We start from the raw sequence: 14,934 nt of genomic DNA, 5'->3' as shown, positions 1-14,934 counted from the left end.
AGCTGTGTGTGGATCTGCTAAGCCCCTAGGTTAGGATCCTGCATTGGGGTCTCATGAAGCCTCATGAAAATCTCAAAAGCCTCTGCCTGAGTTGTTATATTTTGTTGTGATAGCACACTCCTTAAGTGTGGTAGTAGCGAAGCTATAAACCACTCGCGATGTTCTTCATCTGTCAAATTCATATTGGCTTCATGGATCATACATTTCAACCTCTGATCTAGTTCCCAAGGAGTCTCGCCTAGTAGCAGCATGATCTCTTTAAATCCCACAATCGACTGCGCTTCGGACTTAGGCCTGCTAAATTCTCTATTTAGTGTTGTTTAGATATCCACGACTCTAGCATTCGGGTTATCGTTGGAGAACTTACTATACCAGGTCAGCACACTATCCTGCAGGGTGCTAACCAATGTCACTTTCTTTATATGGTTATCTATAACACCTTACGTTTCCCATACAACCCATACAACAAACCAGATTTGGTCCAGGTCCTCATTTCCCAAACCTTTGAACACAAGCAACTTCACTGTGTTTTCCATATTGAATCATGGTGGTGGAGGAGTTGGTACGGGTGAAGAAGGAGGTGATGGTAGTGAAGTTGGTGGTGGCATGGGTGGAGGTGGGATTTGTGGAATCCTTTTTCTTATTAAATGAATATCACTTCACGAAGAGACCTTTGCAAGATCTTCCTTGTCCCCTCGCGGAGGTGAAATCAAGGGGCTGTTTTCTGGACCCTTATTTTCTTCATTCCTGTAAACCTTTCCACTTCATGTAGCCTTGAAAATCAAGGTAACTACATAACCCGCTTTTCACACAACAAAATTTTAATCCAAGTATTCAAAGATCTTACATACTTACCTCGCGGTCCTTTGAGAAAGCATCGTTCTACCTCGTTGTAGCTAATAGAGGTGTCAACCGTGAACTCAGTAACAAATCCTCCTATAATGTGATCGAGCCAATGATCGACAGTGTGCTCAATATTATCCTCTGATGCTTCCAACCTTTGCACTAGCTATGGGGTCCACACAGTAGGACTGTCAAGTTTCCACCTTCCCTGGCTATCTACTAGCTTCACGATCCACTCATATAGTGTTGGCCGGATAAATCGATCTTGCGGACAAGGTTGATCTCCCTAGTATCAGAAGATAGTCTAGCAAAAAATGGACAAACAAACCTATCTTTCTCTAGACATATGTGATTTATAAATAAATACTACAAAGGTGTTAAGATCCTACCTTAGATCCAATGGTTGTTCGTAGTAGTCATCCCTTAGTCATTCGAAAGAGTTACCTTTGAGGACCTGCAATCACAAAGAAGAAAACATTAAATAGCACCTTCATAGAAAATATCATAAATCATGTCTATTATGGCGATCAAGGAATCCATAAAATAAACCATGAATCGACAACTTATTGAGAAAAACAAATTTATTTGTATTAACTTTGAAGTAGAAAAACCTTACAACCTTTTCAGCCTTGATGTTGAACAAGCTCTTCCTGGGGTTCGAAACAGGAATTTCCTTTACTTTGACAAGCCTTGCACTCTTACAAATGAGATCTTAGAGGTATGTAATCTCTCCACATAAAAACTCAACAAAAGAAGACTAAGTTCCAGCAGCATTTCAACTCAAAAATATTCAGCTTCTAACCTTCCAAGTAGCCAGCCCAATGTCTCTTTTTATAGTGCAGAGGAGGAGGTTACAGGTCCACCTATGAAGGGATAGAATCCTCCTTCAAAGGGATAAGCTCCTCACATCAAGGGGTTAGCTCCTTAAGGTATGGGGTGCATGAACCTGAAAAGAGCGATCTTGCCATCTCACGATTCCTTCCAGAAGCTTCTAGAAATGACTGAAGGTGACTTTTTCAGAGTATACTCGTGCCTTGTTAACTTTTACAGGGGTCCGCACCTTTAACACAGAGACAGTGCGGTCAAGTGCGCAAAAGAACCATTAGGTGCAGGACCACAGGTAAGACAAAGAGAAAGTGCAGAACTAGAGTTTTAAAGACTTTTGAGGGCTTTTCTCTTATTTCCCAGGCTTGATATGAGGAACTGATGTTTTTAGACTTGAAGAAGAGGAAAGTATGAGTGGTAATGGACTCACACAGATTGCAGAATGTCAAGGTGACAATTTTTAGTGCAACAGATTGCCCCCTAAAGTGCGAAGTTTGTAATAGATGAAGATAGAGTCTGTCATTTATGAAGAGTGAAGTACTTTATCATTTCAAGGATCATCCTGTGGACACCCCAGTCGGAACCTATAAAAAAATTCAATGAAAAATATAAATATGTAGACATATCATCACTGAGGTAGGCATTCCCATACTCAGATCAAAACTGACTAAACTATTCTGATACAGGAATGATTTTGTAATACATCAAGAGTATAGACACGTGTATACACAGTATGGATGCATCCATCTGTTTATGAATAGTCCAATGTAGAAATTAGATCCAGGGTCTTGATTTCCATTTCCCAAACTAGTACGATTCTATCCATGTGAATGAATCTATCGAAGTCAAACATGGTAGAAACCACTTGATTACCAGTCAATGATGTGAACTGTTAACAAGTGTGAGAGAAGCCACCAGTAATGTCAATGGCTCTCAAAGTATTCAATACAATCCATGAAATGTGAATAAATGAGCTGAAGTCGAACATGTCATAGAATCATTCGATCGAAGGTCAATGATGCAACCTATCGTCGAAGGCTAGAAAACTTCCATAAGGGCATGTAGTTTTCAAGGTACTAACGATTTCTAGATCAACTTCCTAGATAATGAGCTGAAGTCGATAGAAATCGATCTGTCGTAGGCAAGCCCACAACACGAAATCATAGATCAAGTTTTGAAGAAATATATTGGCAAGGACTGACTTAAGGATGGTCAAAATGGATGACAGATATTTTGCAGATGAATGGTTTGTTTGAACTGTTATCTTGAACATATAACGACACTACAGATGGTTTGGTGACAATTGACCCAAAGCTAATACCCAAAACTGGCTGAAGACTTTCAATGTGGGTTTATTAACTATTAGGCAAAGGATTTTCCCAACCCAGGTGAACAAAAAGTGTCGTGTTAAAGAGTGGTTGACAGCTTTTTACAAAACAAAGTGTAATAAACAGGTTCATTTTTCTCTCTTTTCCCCCACCATTTCTGGCAAGTACCTCTTTATTCTTGACAAGCTTGAGGAGGATAACATTTGCTTATTTATAAGTTCATCCTTTAGATGAGTCCAACTTAGTTTAAAATTCGAACCCTACGAAGGAGTGGTTCGTTCCTGTTTAAAATTGAACAGGTCCTTTACTGTTAAATTTTAACGAGTCCAGTATAGGAAAACTCGATGTTTTTCAATTTTAAGGAGGCACGAGTCCAGTATAGGAAAATTCGGTGTTTTTCAATTTTAAGGAGTCAAAAGAAAAACTTAAGAAAATTTCATGGGGGTATTTTTTCGTAAAATAATCCCTTAGGCCCGAAAAAGGATAAAATAATACAAAAGGGATGACTTTTCCAATACTTTAACGAGCTGAAAAAGACAAGCGCTTGACAATCTTTTCATATTTAATGAGTCTAAAAAGGGTTTAAAGAGGACTCTATTGACCGTAATTAGTCAACGTATACCTTTTTCGTAAGTAGTCCATTTCAGTCCGTAAAAGGGGTAAACTTATACTGAAGGGACAATTATTCATTTATTTTAACGAGTTCGAACAATCAAGTGCTCGGCAATCTTTTCAATTTTCGAGAGTCTGAAAAGAGCTTAAAGAGGACTCCAATGTTTCACTTTTTTGTAAATTTTTGAAAGAGTCCGAAAAAGTGATAAAAGTATGCTCTTTGTTGAAAAATGATCAATTTTCCCAAAAAATCCAATATTCTGCACAAAAACTCAAAACATTACTCATACCTGTTTAAGATAAATAAAAATGATTTTAAAAATTTACCTTTTTAAAGTGAAAAATAAATAAATTAAAAATTCATTTATTCGAAAAAACTTATAAAAAGGGCTTTTCTAACTTCATTTTTACCATTTGAGTTCAGAGTGAGAAGTGAGAGCTTTTGGGTAAGAAAGTTCCTGTGAAGATTCTGGAAAATCTGTCCGTCGGAATCGAAAACCGTCAGCTCCAGGTAATCCACGTCCTCCTTAACTTGCATTTCATCTGTTTACATTTTGCTTTTAGGCTTTAAATTTGATTTTTGAAGGAAAAATAGGTTTATAAAGTCACTCGCGGGGGTCCACAGGTGCAACGCGCGACCCCTGTGGACCCCGACTTTTTTCTACAAAGGAAAAAGTCGTGGGTCTGCACCTATTTTTCACAACCCGTGTGGACCTACGCACTGTTTGTAAGTAGCGGGTGCAAACCCCACACAATGAATTTTAAAATTCAAATTTCTCCATTTTCGCCCAAAGTTTTCTGAACAAGGTTGTTCTAATATGTCTTTTTATACATTGTAGGACATTCAAAATTCTTACTTGGCGAGAAAGTGAGCACGAGGATGTAGATTTTTCCACACTAAATCATATGCCCACATTGCAGGCTATGAGAGCATGCAGATTGTTAAAGTTCTGGGGCATATAGGGTATGAGGGCCCAAGTAGACCTCTTGCAATGGCTGGTAAACAGATGGAACACACAAGACTAGTGCTTCGTGATTGGTGGTCACCGGCTCGAAACCGAACTAGAGGAAATATACTTTTTCACTGGTTTGTCCAAGAGGGGTGAACAATTATCTCTTTTCGGGACTAGGCCAAGTGGCCAGTCTGTCGCTAGTCTTCGATTGGAATTTTGTGATGATCAAACAAAGGAAAAACAGATTGATATTAAAACTATTAGTTGCCTTGAGCTTAAGGTTATTGCATTCACTGTTACCAAGCTATGCGGGAGTGTAGCATTACATGTGGTTACTGGATCCCTGATGCAGATGGCTATAGACTGTTTTCAAGGCACCATATTCAACTGGTGCGAGGTTATGTTGACAAATGAGAAAGAAAAAATAGCCAGAGTAAAGAATGGGCAGCTGAAGAACTTTGGATATCGATTCATCGTAGTCAGCTTTGCTCTAGATAGGATCCCCATGTTAGCCCCACATCATATTCTTTTTGATGTTGGTCTTCCTTGAGAGCCTAGGATAGTTCGCTGGGTTGCTTTGATGGCCCGTCACCCTGAGGAGGGTACAGATGTTGTTTGATTTCCACCTGAGTATTTTCGTTGGTTGAACAACCAACTTTTTTTTATTTATGACTTTCCATATGTGGGGATGGATTACCGTGGTGACCTAGACATGATTCTTCCACCAGGAGAACAATGGGATGATTCAGGTGAAATCATTTTCAACACTTTCTAAGTTTAATTTTTTTTTTATTTTTTAAATCGTCCAAAACTAATAATCAAAAGTTTAAATGCAGATGTGGGTCTGTGACAACCAACTACTCTCCAGCCTTACAAAAGGAGACAACCAGCTGCAGCAGCACCAGCCCAACAAGACCAATCAGCAGACATCCTGACTGACTTGGAGCATCATCTAGAGTGCTTGACACTAGATATTCCAGAGACTGAAATAGATGATATTCCACTTAGGTTACATAGATATGTTATTGGGGTCCCAGGACCTTTTAGGAGGTTCTATGTAGGGTGGCCCAATCAGTGGTTTCTTATCGTGATCATCGCTATGGCTAGGATGATCGATTTTTTAGACTCACGACATTTTTTATTTTTTGTATTATCATTTTTGTCGACCATAAGGTGTTTTTCAACCTATGATCGAAGACGATGTATATTTTGAAACACATTTCTATGCTATGATATATCATTATTACCACCTATCTCATGTAACATGTTATCGAATGTTATTAAATTTACTATTTTGATTATTGCAAATCTCTATTTATCATACTAGAAGCAATTGCATCTACTAATGTCTTGGAATATGTTGATATTCAATGTAATCAAATTCACGTTCCAAGAGACGAACTCTCAAAATAACTTTAGTAACACTAGATTTCTAATGGCATAAACCATGTTAAGCTATAATACACCGAGTTCAGAATCTAACCTAACAATCAAACTCCAAATCCCAAATGAGATGGATTCATATAATAACTCAATCACTACACTATACTCTGCAATGTTATTCGTTGTTTGACCGAGGCTTACCCCATGCATGGACATTAACTCATCAGAGGGTGAATAGATAACCCAAGCTATGGAAGAAATGTTATGTGTATTACGACAAGCACCATCAGCAAAACCAATGTATGTTTGAAGAGACGTTGACATCTGCAATATCAAGAGTAAAATTGAGATAAGCAGGAATAATGATAAGAGCACTCTCTAAAATAGGCACACTTTTCTAATCTAAAACACACCAGCTGTAAAGAAACTAATCTAACCAAAATCTCCACACAGAATTTAAGCATAATATCTCTTCAGATAAAGTCCATTTCTGGGTTTACCCAAAGAGAAGCCATCAAAATCTATCAATTCATAAGCCCCTTTTGCCAGCTTTTGCTTAACAATGTAAAGACCATGCTACATAGGTACATATTTTCCAGCCCCTAGATTATCGTTCGCTTGATCATATAGTAAAACTAGGTCTCCTGAAAAATTATGAGGTGTAACATTTTTGTCGTACTGAGCTTTTATTCGTTTCACATGAGTCTTGTTTGCTATTGCAACAGTGCATTGATTCTCATCTAGCTGAGCTAAGTACAAAAAACGTTTCTCTTCTTCAGAAGTATCTGGGAGTAATTCTATGACTAATTGTAATGACATAATTTCACATTCAACAGGTAACATTGCTTCTAAACCATAGACCAATTGAAAAGGAGTGAAACTAGTAAATATTTTCACTGAGGTCCGTGTTATAGATATTTTTGGGCACTGCAACCCCAATCATAAATGTCCATAAACCAAGGGTTCTTAAGTCCCTAAAAGTGTTGTTCCAACCTCTAAAAGGACAAGGTCAACTGATTACATCTTCTCCCAGATGTTCTCCATGAAAAACTGCTCAGAACTGGTCAAAACTGGACCATCTCACCTGCTCCATGGTCAAAGTGCGCTGCATCCCACCTAAATACACACAGGAGGTGTGATGCATCTTGAAAAGCCCTTCTATGGGGTGCGATGGGTGAGAGTGGACAAATGGCAGGGTTAATCTGCAAGGTGGAGGATCATGGAATCTTCTAGAAACTTCTCCTGTGACACTTGCCTCTCTGCATTCGCCCAGGGATGAGTAAGAGATCATCAATCTCCAAGTGGAATCAAGAACTATCAAAGAGAGGACACTAATCAAATCTCAAAAGCTGACTCACCCCCCTTGCAAACATCTATATATGGATCCCTCCTCCCAGAGATCCACAGGCTCAAATTTTGTATCTTGTAAGGAAGTGCTGCTGGTTTCTTGGTGCAATACCATAGTGTTGGGTAATCTAAGATTTTCATGAGGTGAAGAAGGGCTTTCTTGCTGAGAGGATGATGCTGGGTCAGAACAATTGGTTGTAATCCTTTTTGCTTCTCTTGATTATTAATGAAGTTATTCAAGTTTTCCTCCACATTCTTGTATGATTGATGATATATGCATTTGTGTGGTCAATATATATCTGGTCCTATATTGTTTATGATAATAGATCTATGTTCTTGGATAGTGTTACGCTGCTTTGATTCTACAGGTGCTCTTTGAAGCTAGGTAGACGAAGAATCGAGTGGCAAAGATCTATCAGAAGGGAGAGGAATCAAGCAAGGAACCAAGCGCAAGATAGAGGTTGGTCTCCTTTATTCCCCTCTTATCTATTTCTCATAAAGGAAAATGAAAGTAGTTTTAGTTTGTTTGTTTCTAAGGTAGCTACCAGCCTTAGTGGGACTAGCAGCTCTGCATAGACACTAGATTTCCCGATAACAAAATGGCAACTCCACTGCGGAATGAATAGATTGTTTGTTTATCTACATTTGTTTACTTTATAAACTTACAGACGGAGCCTCAAGTTAAGCCAGCTAGCCTTCAAAGTGCATTTTCTATGCAAGTGCAAAGTAGATCAATGCTGCTTCAGTCGATCTCCAGGTTTTGTTTATGAACTGAACAATTTATTTACAAACTCTCTAATTGCCCTTGTGGTGGCTCTAGTAACCTCTTTAGATCTACCCCTGTGATTGGTTTACTAATTACCGCTGGCTCGGCCTAAATCCCTGAACTGAGCTGCAAACTGTGACCTGGAACCCAGTTAAAGTCTCATCCCTGGTCCATCGCACTGTCTCTTCTGTGAATTCTGGATGCATCAAACTTCCCGAGTGTAGTAGGTGCGCTGCATCTCTTTTTCACTGTGTTATAGATGCGCTGATCAGACAAGGCCTTTCTTGCTCCTAGATTTTGGTTTCTGTGTTCACTCTTTTTAGCTCTATTCAAGAGTTTTGCTGCCTGTAGTCAGTAGACCTCTGTTGAAACCCCGTTCCTTGTCATTATTCCACCTTCATTGTGCAAAGAACTGTAAATGTTTTTATGTATTTTGAGCCATTTTCAATTCTCTTTTACAAAGAAGTAGCATAATTGTACTATCGTTTCTTGATTTGAAAGTGTTGCAAGTGTTGTTTTCAGTCATAGAAGAGAATCTGATTGTTCTTGATAGTCGATTAAACTGTTACTCTTGTATTTGATTTGAATTAGTAGTTTTTCAAGTGTCGAAAGCAAGTTTTCAATTCCAAATCGCAAAGTGTCATCATTGTCCTCATTTTGTCTTGAAAAGAAACTTGCTAGTAATGTCGCTTTGAAAAATAATTCAGATTTGCACTTAGCTTTATTTTTATCATTCACACATTAAGAAGGCTGAAAAAAATACATGCACATGCATTTGCATTTAGACTGTTTGTTGGTTTGATTTAGGACAGTGCATATAGTGTGTGCTCTCTGCTCTATGTTGAAATAATATCATCTCTCTTTCCTTATTAGCTAGGATTTTCATTGCAAAAAGAAGATTAAATGACTGTTTATCATCTTAGATTGCATTTTAGGAATTGTACATCTACATCACATGCTGAACCTGAGAGGAAAATTTCTTAAGCAAGATCAACTGTAAAATAAATTTAATGAATCTAAAAACGCTTTGGAACCTAACGCACAACATTTAGAAGTCTAGGTTAGAGACGTATTCTGGCGTCGTAAAGCCTGGTAACTGTTGTTTTCATTGTTGGTTGGGTGATTCCTCCACTTTGAGACGATAAGTGCCAGTACGGACTTGTGAGACCAGAATAGGCTTTTTCCTTTATCCATAGGAAGTTTTGTCTGCCGCCCTATCGATCGAAATGCACTGAACACAGCATTCGGGAAGATTGACTGCCATACCGTAAAAAGTATTCTGCAATTTTGTGATTGGTTTTGTAATCCGTCTGTCTAGATTTCCATAGTAGTTTCTTTCATTCCTTTTCAGACTCCTTAAAGGAAAAGGTCCATCTGAGAACTTTTCACTTCAAGCTCATTAAAAATCGAAGGCGACTAGAGTCATCTTTTGTTTTTTCTCGACTCTTAAAAATTGGAAAAGCAAGTTGTGTCAAAGCGTCTAAAATTTATTTTAATTAGAATAAATATCACCTTTCCTACGTTGGTCTTAGGTTGAGAAAAATGGAGTCCACCAACCAAGGAGTTCCCCTTGGGGGAAATCCTAGTCCTTTCTCCTCTTGGGGAGATGTTGATGCACCCCATATGGCCACATTATCGCTTCCAGGATTGACAATCGGCTTGCCCGTATGACTCTTCTCAACTTCTGTCGTTCAGAACACCGTGATTCCTGAACAATCAAGTCAGCAACTAAACGATACCAAAGTTACCCCCCAACCCTCTACTTCGTCCAATTCTTCCTCTCCTCCTTCCTCTTCACTTGATGAAGCTGGTAAAGCCAAAAATCAAGTAACCGAGAAGAAGAAGGAGAAGAAGAAGAAAGAGAAGAAGAAGAAGGACCCAAAGGAGAAAAGGGGTGATTAGGCACCGTCTAGCGAAAATCCACACACTGCACCATCCAGGCCTAAATTGCCATGTGTCATTTGCAAAGGAGACCACTATCATCGAGATTGTCCTTGCATCCCTCAGATCTTAAGGGACTGGTCTCCTCGTTTGCACAATCTAGTGTCATCAACCTATGATGATCATGTTGAAAATACAACGTCAACTAGTGAAAGTGAAGCCCCTGGACAAAAAGGAAGATGTAAATTTCCTTGTAAATTGTGTGAAGGAGATCACACCGTCCACCATTGTCCCTTCTTAGATGAGGCTAAAAGAGTTTTGGATGACTGTCCGGCTTCACTATTACGGCTTCCTCCTGGATATAAGAAGCTCTTGCCGAGTCCGTCACTAGTTGAAAATCCGGCTAACACGCCCTTGTGGTCGGCTAAAGCGTCTATCATTGAAGATAAACCATCTGAATCCACACCAGACGAAAGTCAAAAGGTCGAGGTGGCAGTTGAGCCAGTCTTTCCTTTAGCGGATCCATGTTTAGATGATACAGTCACCGAAGAGAACAAGAACAACACCGTTCAAATTCTCTTCATAAGCACAGACTCTGATGAACATGGAGGCAGTCTACCCATTCCTTTAATGCAGGAAGGAAGTTCGTCAGGGTCATATCCAACCGTCTATTCGGTCCCACCTCCAAGCAACCTAGTTGTTTCCTTCGATTGGAATCTACTAGGTAGACCCCGCTTACGAGCTAGTGTACCATTTCGAATCATTGCTCAAATATACAGAATGGTCATGGCCGGTACCATCATATATCAAGGGGCTTCTGTGAGTATCCTTTCCTCAACTGCTTGGAAAGCACTTGGTTCGCCATAGCTTTTGCCTGAGATGAGAAATCTAACAGGCTATGACAAAGGAACTAGTCAACCATTAGGGATCCTTCCCAATGTGCCGATAACATTGAGAAGGAAAACCATTCACATGAACATAATGGTAGTCCAAGGACCCCTGGATTATAATCTACTCCTTGGATGAGACTATATTTATTACATGGGAGCCATTGTCTCCTCACTCTTTAGAGTAATGTGTTTTCCGCATGAAGGAAGAGTGGTCAAGCTCATAGACCGGCTTTCATTCCCCGGTTCACACATAGTAAATAGTCATACACCAACCCTGAACGGTCTTTTCACGCAAGGAATGTATCATCAATCCCCAGTCCATCCTCCTGATGAGCGCGAGTGATTCAAAGGATATGACTGAAACCCAGGGGGCATGCACCCTGGCCTGTTTCGACAGGAAAACCTTGAGTATAGGGTAGGTTTCCTCGGAGGATATATGACTGGCTGACACACCCGTCCATTTTGGAAAACGGGATTATACCGGAATAAGATACCTCCGTTAGAAGGTAGGCCTTTCTGGAGAGAACAAATGTTTTGTCCACAAATTGAAGGGTAACCTGAAAAGGTAGGCCTTTCCCAATAAAAAAAATGTTTTGTCTACAAATTAAGGTGTAACCTCGAAACTCTGCTTCACTATACCTGGGGGCATGCAAACCTTTTGGCATGCAAGCGAAGAGCGACCATTTATTTTTTAAATTCATACGTCCTCTAACCCTTTAAACTCGTAGGATTGGTCGTTTCATAACTTGCATAAAGAAAGGATGTGGGGCAAAGCTTTGAAAAGATGCCATTTATATATGAGACATCCTTATTATACAGCTGGATTGATTGAGCAGTTTTAACATAGAATTCAAGCTCGTTAAAAATAAAACATAAGCAATGAGCAAATGTTCCCCCAGAGTTTAAGCTCATTAAAAAATGAACCAATTTCCGGTAAATAACCTTCGTGAATGTATTATCACCAGCCTTTGAAGCTTTGGTCTTGTTCTCATCATCACCTCCACTCTGTATTGGCTGATCATTCACCTCCATTTGATTGTTTACCCTTTTTGAGGAACAACTACGGAGAGTGATCCTCTTACCCATCCTTATGACACTGCCATGATTGGAAAATTCCAAACCTTACCTGGAATCGGCTGCTACCCGAATTTATCACTCGTTCCTCAAAAAACGAGTCTCCTTTAAGCTATTTTCAACTGACTCGTAAAATATGAAAAGATTACCGAGCAATTGGCCTCTCCAGCTCATTAAAGGGACCGGAAGTGCTATCGCTCCTTTAGATTTTAATATTTTTGGACTTGAGGGATTATTACACAAAAAGATCGAGGGCTTGTTTTGTTCGGCTCGTTAAAAGTACCGAAAATTCATCCCTTTTGTATTGTTTAATACTTTTTCGGACTCAAGGGATTATATGATGAAAAAGGATTATTTGAGTCTTCTTTACGTCCCTTTTCCAGACTCTCTAAAATTGAAAAGGACCAAGTTATCCTTGTCATTAAACTCGTTAAAACCGAATAGCGACAAACTTGTCCATACAGACAAGAACGAGTTTCACTATCGCTAGGCTCGTCAAAACATAGAGATGGGTTTTCCCGAAGGGAAAATTATAGAACAAGCATATGTTATCCTCCTCAAGCTTGACAAAAATAAAGAGGTACTGGTCAGCAATGACTGGGGAAAAATTGGGAAGAAAACTTGAAGAAACTTTATCGGTAGCAAGTCGCTCTTGAACATGACACTTTCACTCCGCATCCGAGTTGGGTTGGGTTGTTCCATTCACTGGTCACATCACCATGGTTCCATCACACCATCCATATTTGGGGTTAATGCTACCAATCCATCATGTCAGTGTCGCTGATATGTTCAAGAGAAGTCACTCAGAGAATTCACCTGTGTCTCACCCACTGCAATACATTTACGCTCCATTCTTTCATGACCACCACCCTGAACCTTATATCACCAGACCGTTTTCACCTCCATTAAAATCATTTGCTCCATTCCGTGTCATTGATGTGGGATTCACTAAGGCCCTCCTATGACAGATCGTTTCTTGTCGACATCAGCTCATTATCCAAGAAGTCGATCTAGGAACAACCCTTTCAGTACTTTGAAGCTCGCATGCCTCAATGGCAAGTTTCTCACTTCCGGCGACAGGTTTACATCAGTGGCCTTCGACCAAAATATTTTGTGTGGTGTTCGATGCCAAGTCCCTTATTCACACCACGTGAATTGTACTATAGTACCTTGAGAGTCATCACCATTATCGGTGATTCCTCTCGCGCCTGTTAACAGCTTACATAATTGGCTGGTAATCAGGCGATGTCTTTCCATGTTCGACTCCAGAACATCTCTCACATGGATCGACTTGTACTTTGGTTGAAGATCGAACAAGATTGAAGACCCCTGATCTAGTTTCATCTATCCGGGCTCTGATATATACTCAGGAAAAATAAAGACATCAAATGTACATCATTACTGCACAGATAATCATCCAACCTAAGGGATGATGGCTCTACCAGAATCATCAGTCTACACTCAAACGATTATCTGTCTTATGTACATGAAAATGAATTTATAAAGCTAAGCATGGGAATGCCCGCCTCAACTAGATCATGAAAATATTATGAAGATAATGTATTCTATTGTATCTTATTACAGGTCGCCTTCTAGCTTGAAAAAACTTCAGATACTCATGGTAAAGCATTTCATCTGACATCGACAAACTAATGACCTCATGCTTTAGGGGGAAACTATTATAGAAATTTTTGGGCACTGCAACCCCAATCATAAATGTCCATAAACCAAGGGCTCTAAAGTCCCTAAAAGTGTTGTTCCAACCTCTAAAAGAACAAGGTCAACTGATTACATCTTCTCCTAGAAGTTCTCCATGAAAAACTGCTCAGAACTGGTCAAAACTGGACCATCTCACCTGCTCCATGGTCAAAGTGTGTTGCATCCCACCTAAATACATAGAGGAGGTGCGATGCATCTTGAAAAGCCCTTCTATGGGGTGCGATGGGCGAGAGTGGACAAATGGCAGGGTCAATCTGCAAGGTGGAGGATCATGGAATCTTCTAGAAACTTCTCCTGTGACACTTGCCTCTCTAAATTCGCCCAGGGATGAGTAAGAGATCATCAATCTCAAAGTGGAATCAAGAAATATCAGAGAGAGGACACTAATCAAATCTCAAAATCTGACTCACCCCCTTGCAAACATCTATATATGGATCCATCATCCTAGAGATCCAGAGGCTGGAATTTTGTATTGTGTAAGGAAGTGTTGCTGGTTTCTTGGTGCAATATCATAGTGTTGGGTGATCTAAGATTTTCATGAGGTGAAGAAGGGATTTCTTGCTGAGAGGATGATTCTGGGTCAGAACAATTAGTTGTAATCCTCTTTGCTTCTCTTGATTATTAATAAAGTTATTCAAGTTTTCCTCCACATTCTTGTATGATTGATGATATATGCATTTGTGTGGTCAATATATATCTGGTCCTACATTGTTTATGATAATAGATTTATGTTCTTGGATAGTCACTATACGCTACTTTGATTCTATAGGTTCTCTTTCAAGCTAGGTAGACGAAGAAGCAAGTGGCAAAGATCTATCAGAAGGGAGAGGAATCAAGCAAGGAACCAAGCCCAAGACAGAGGATGGTCTCCTTTATTCCCCTCTTATCTATTTCTCATAAAGGAAAATGAAAGTAGTTTTAGTTCGTTTGTTTCTAAGGTAGCTACCAGCCCTAGTGGGACTAGCAACTCTGCATAGACACTAGATTTCCCAATAACAGTCCGATATGCCCAAAGTGCTGAAAATAGCATTGTATGCCAATTTGACTTATGAATACCAATTATTCATTTGATCATAGTGACTAAAAATTTATTGATAGCTCCAACCAGACCATTAGCCTGTGGGTAATATAGAGTAGAACTATCGTGGCACAGGCCAAGTTGATCTGTTAGTTCAGTCATCATGATATTTCGAAAGTGACTTCCATGATCAGTAATAATAGCTTGAGGAACACCGAATCTAGAAATTATATGATTGAATACGAAAGTTGCATCAGTCTTGCCATCTGCCAAAAATGTAGGCATTGCCTCAGCC

This window comes from Pinus tabuliformis, chromosome J, assembly GCF_031772625.1.
Source record: "Pinus tabuliformis cultivar Carrire ecotype Pingquan chromosome J, CPIR1, whole genome shotgun sequence".
Taxonomy (NCBI): domain Eukaryota; kingdom Viridiplantae; phylum Streptophyta; class Pinopsida; order Pinales; family Pinaceae; genus Pinus; species Pinus tabuliformis.
This window is presented reverse-complemented; position numbering follows the sequence as displayed.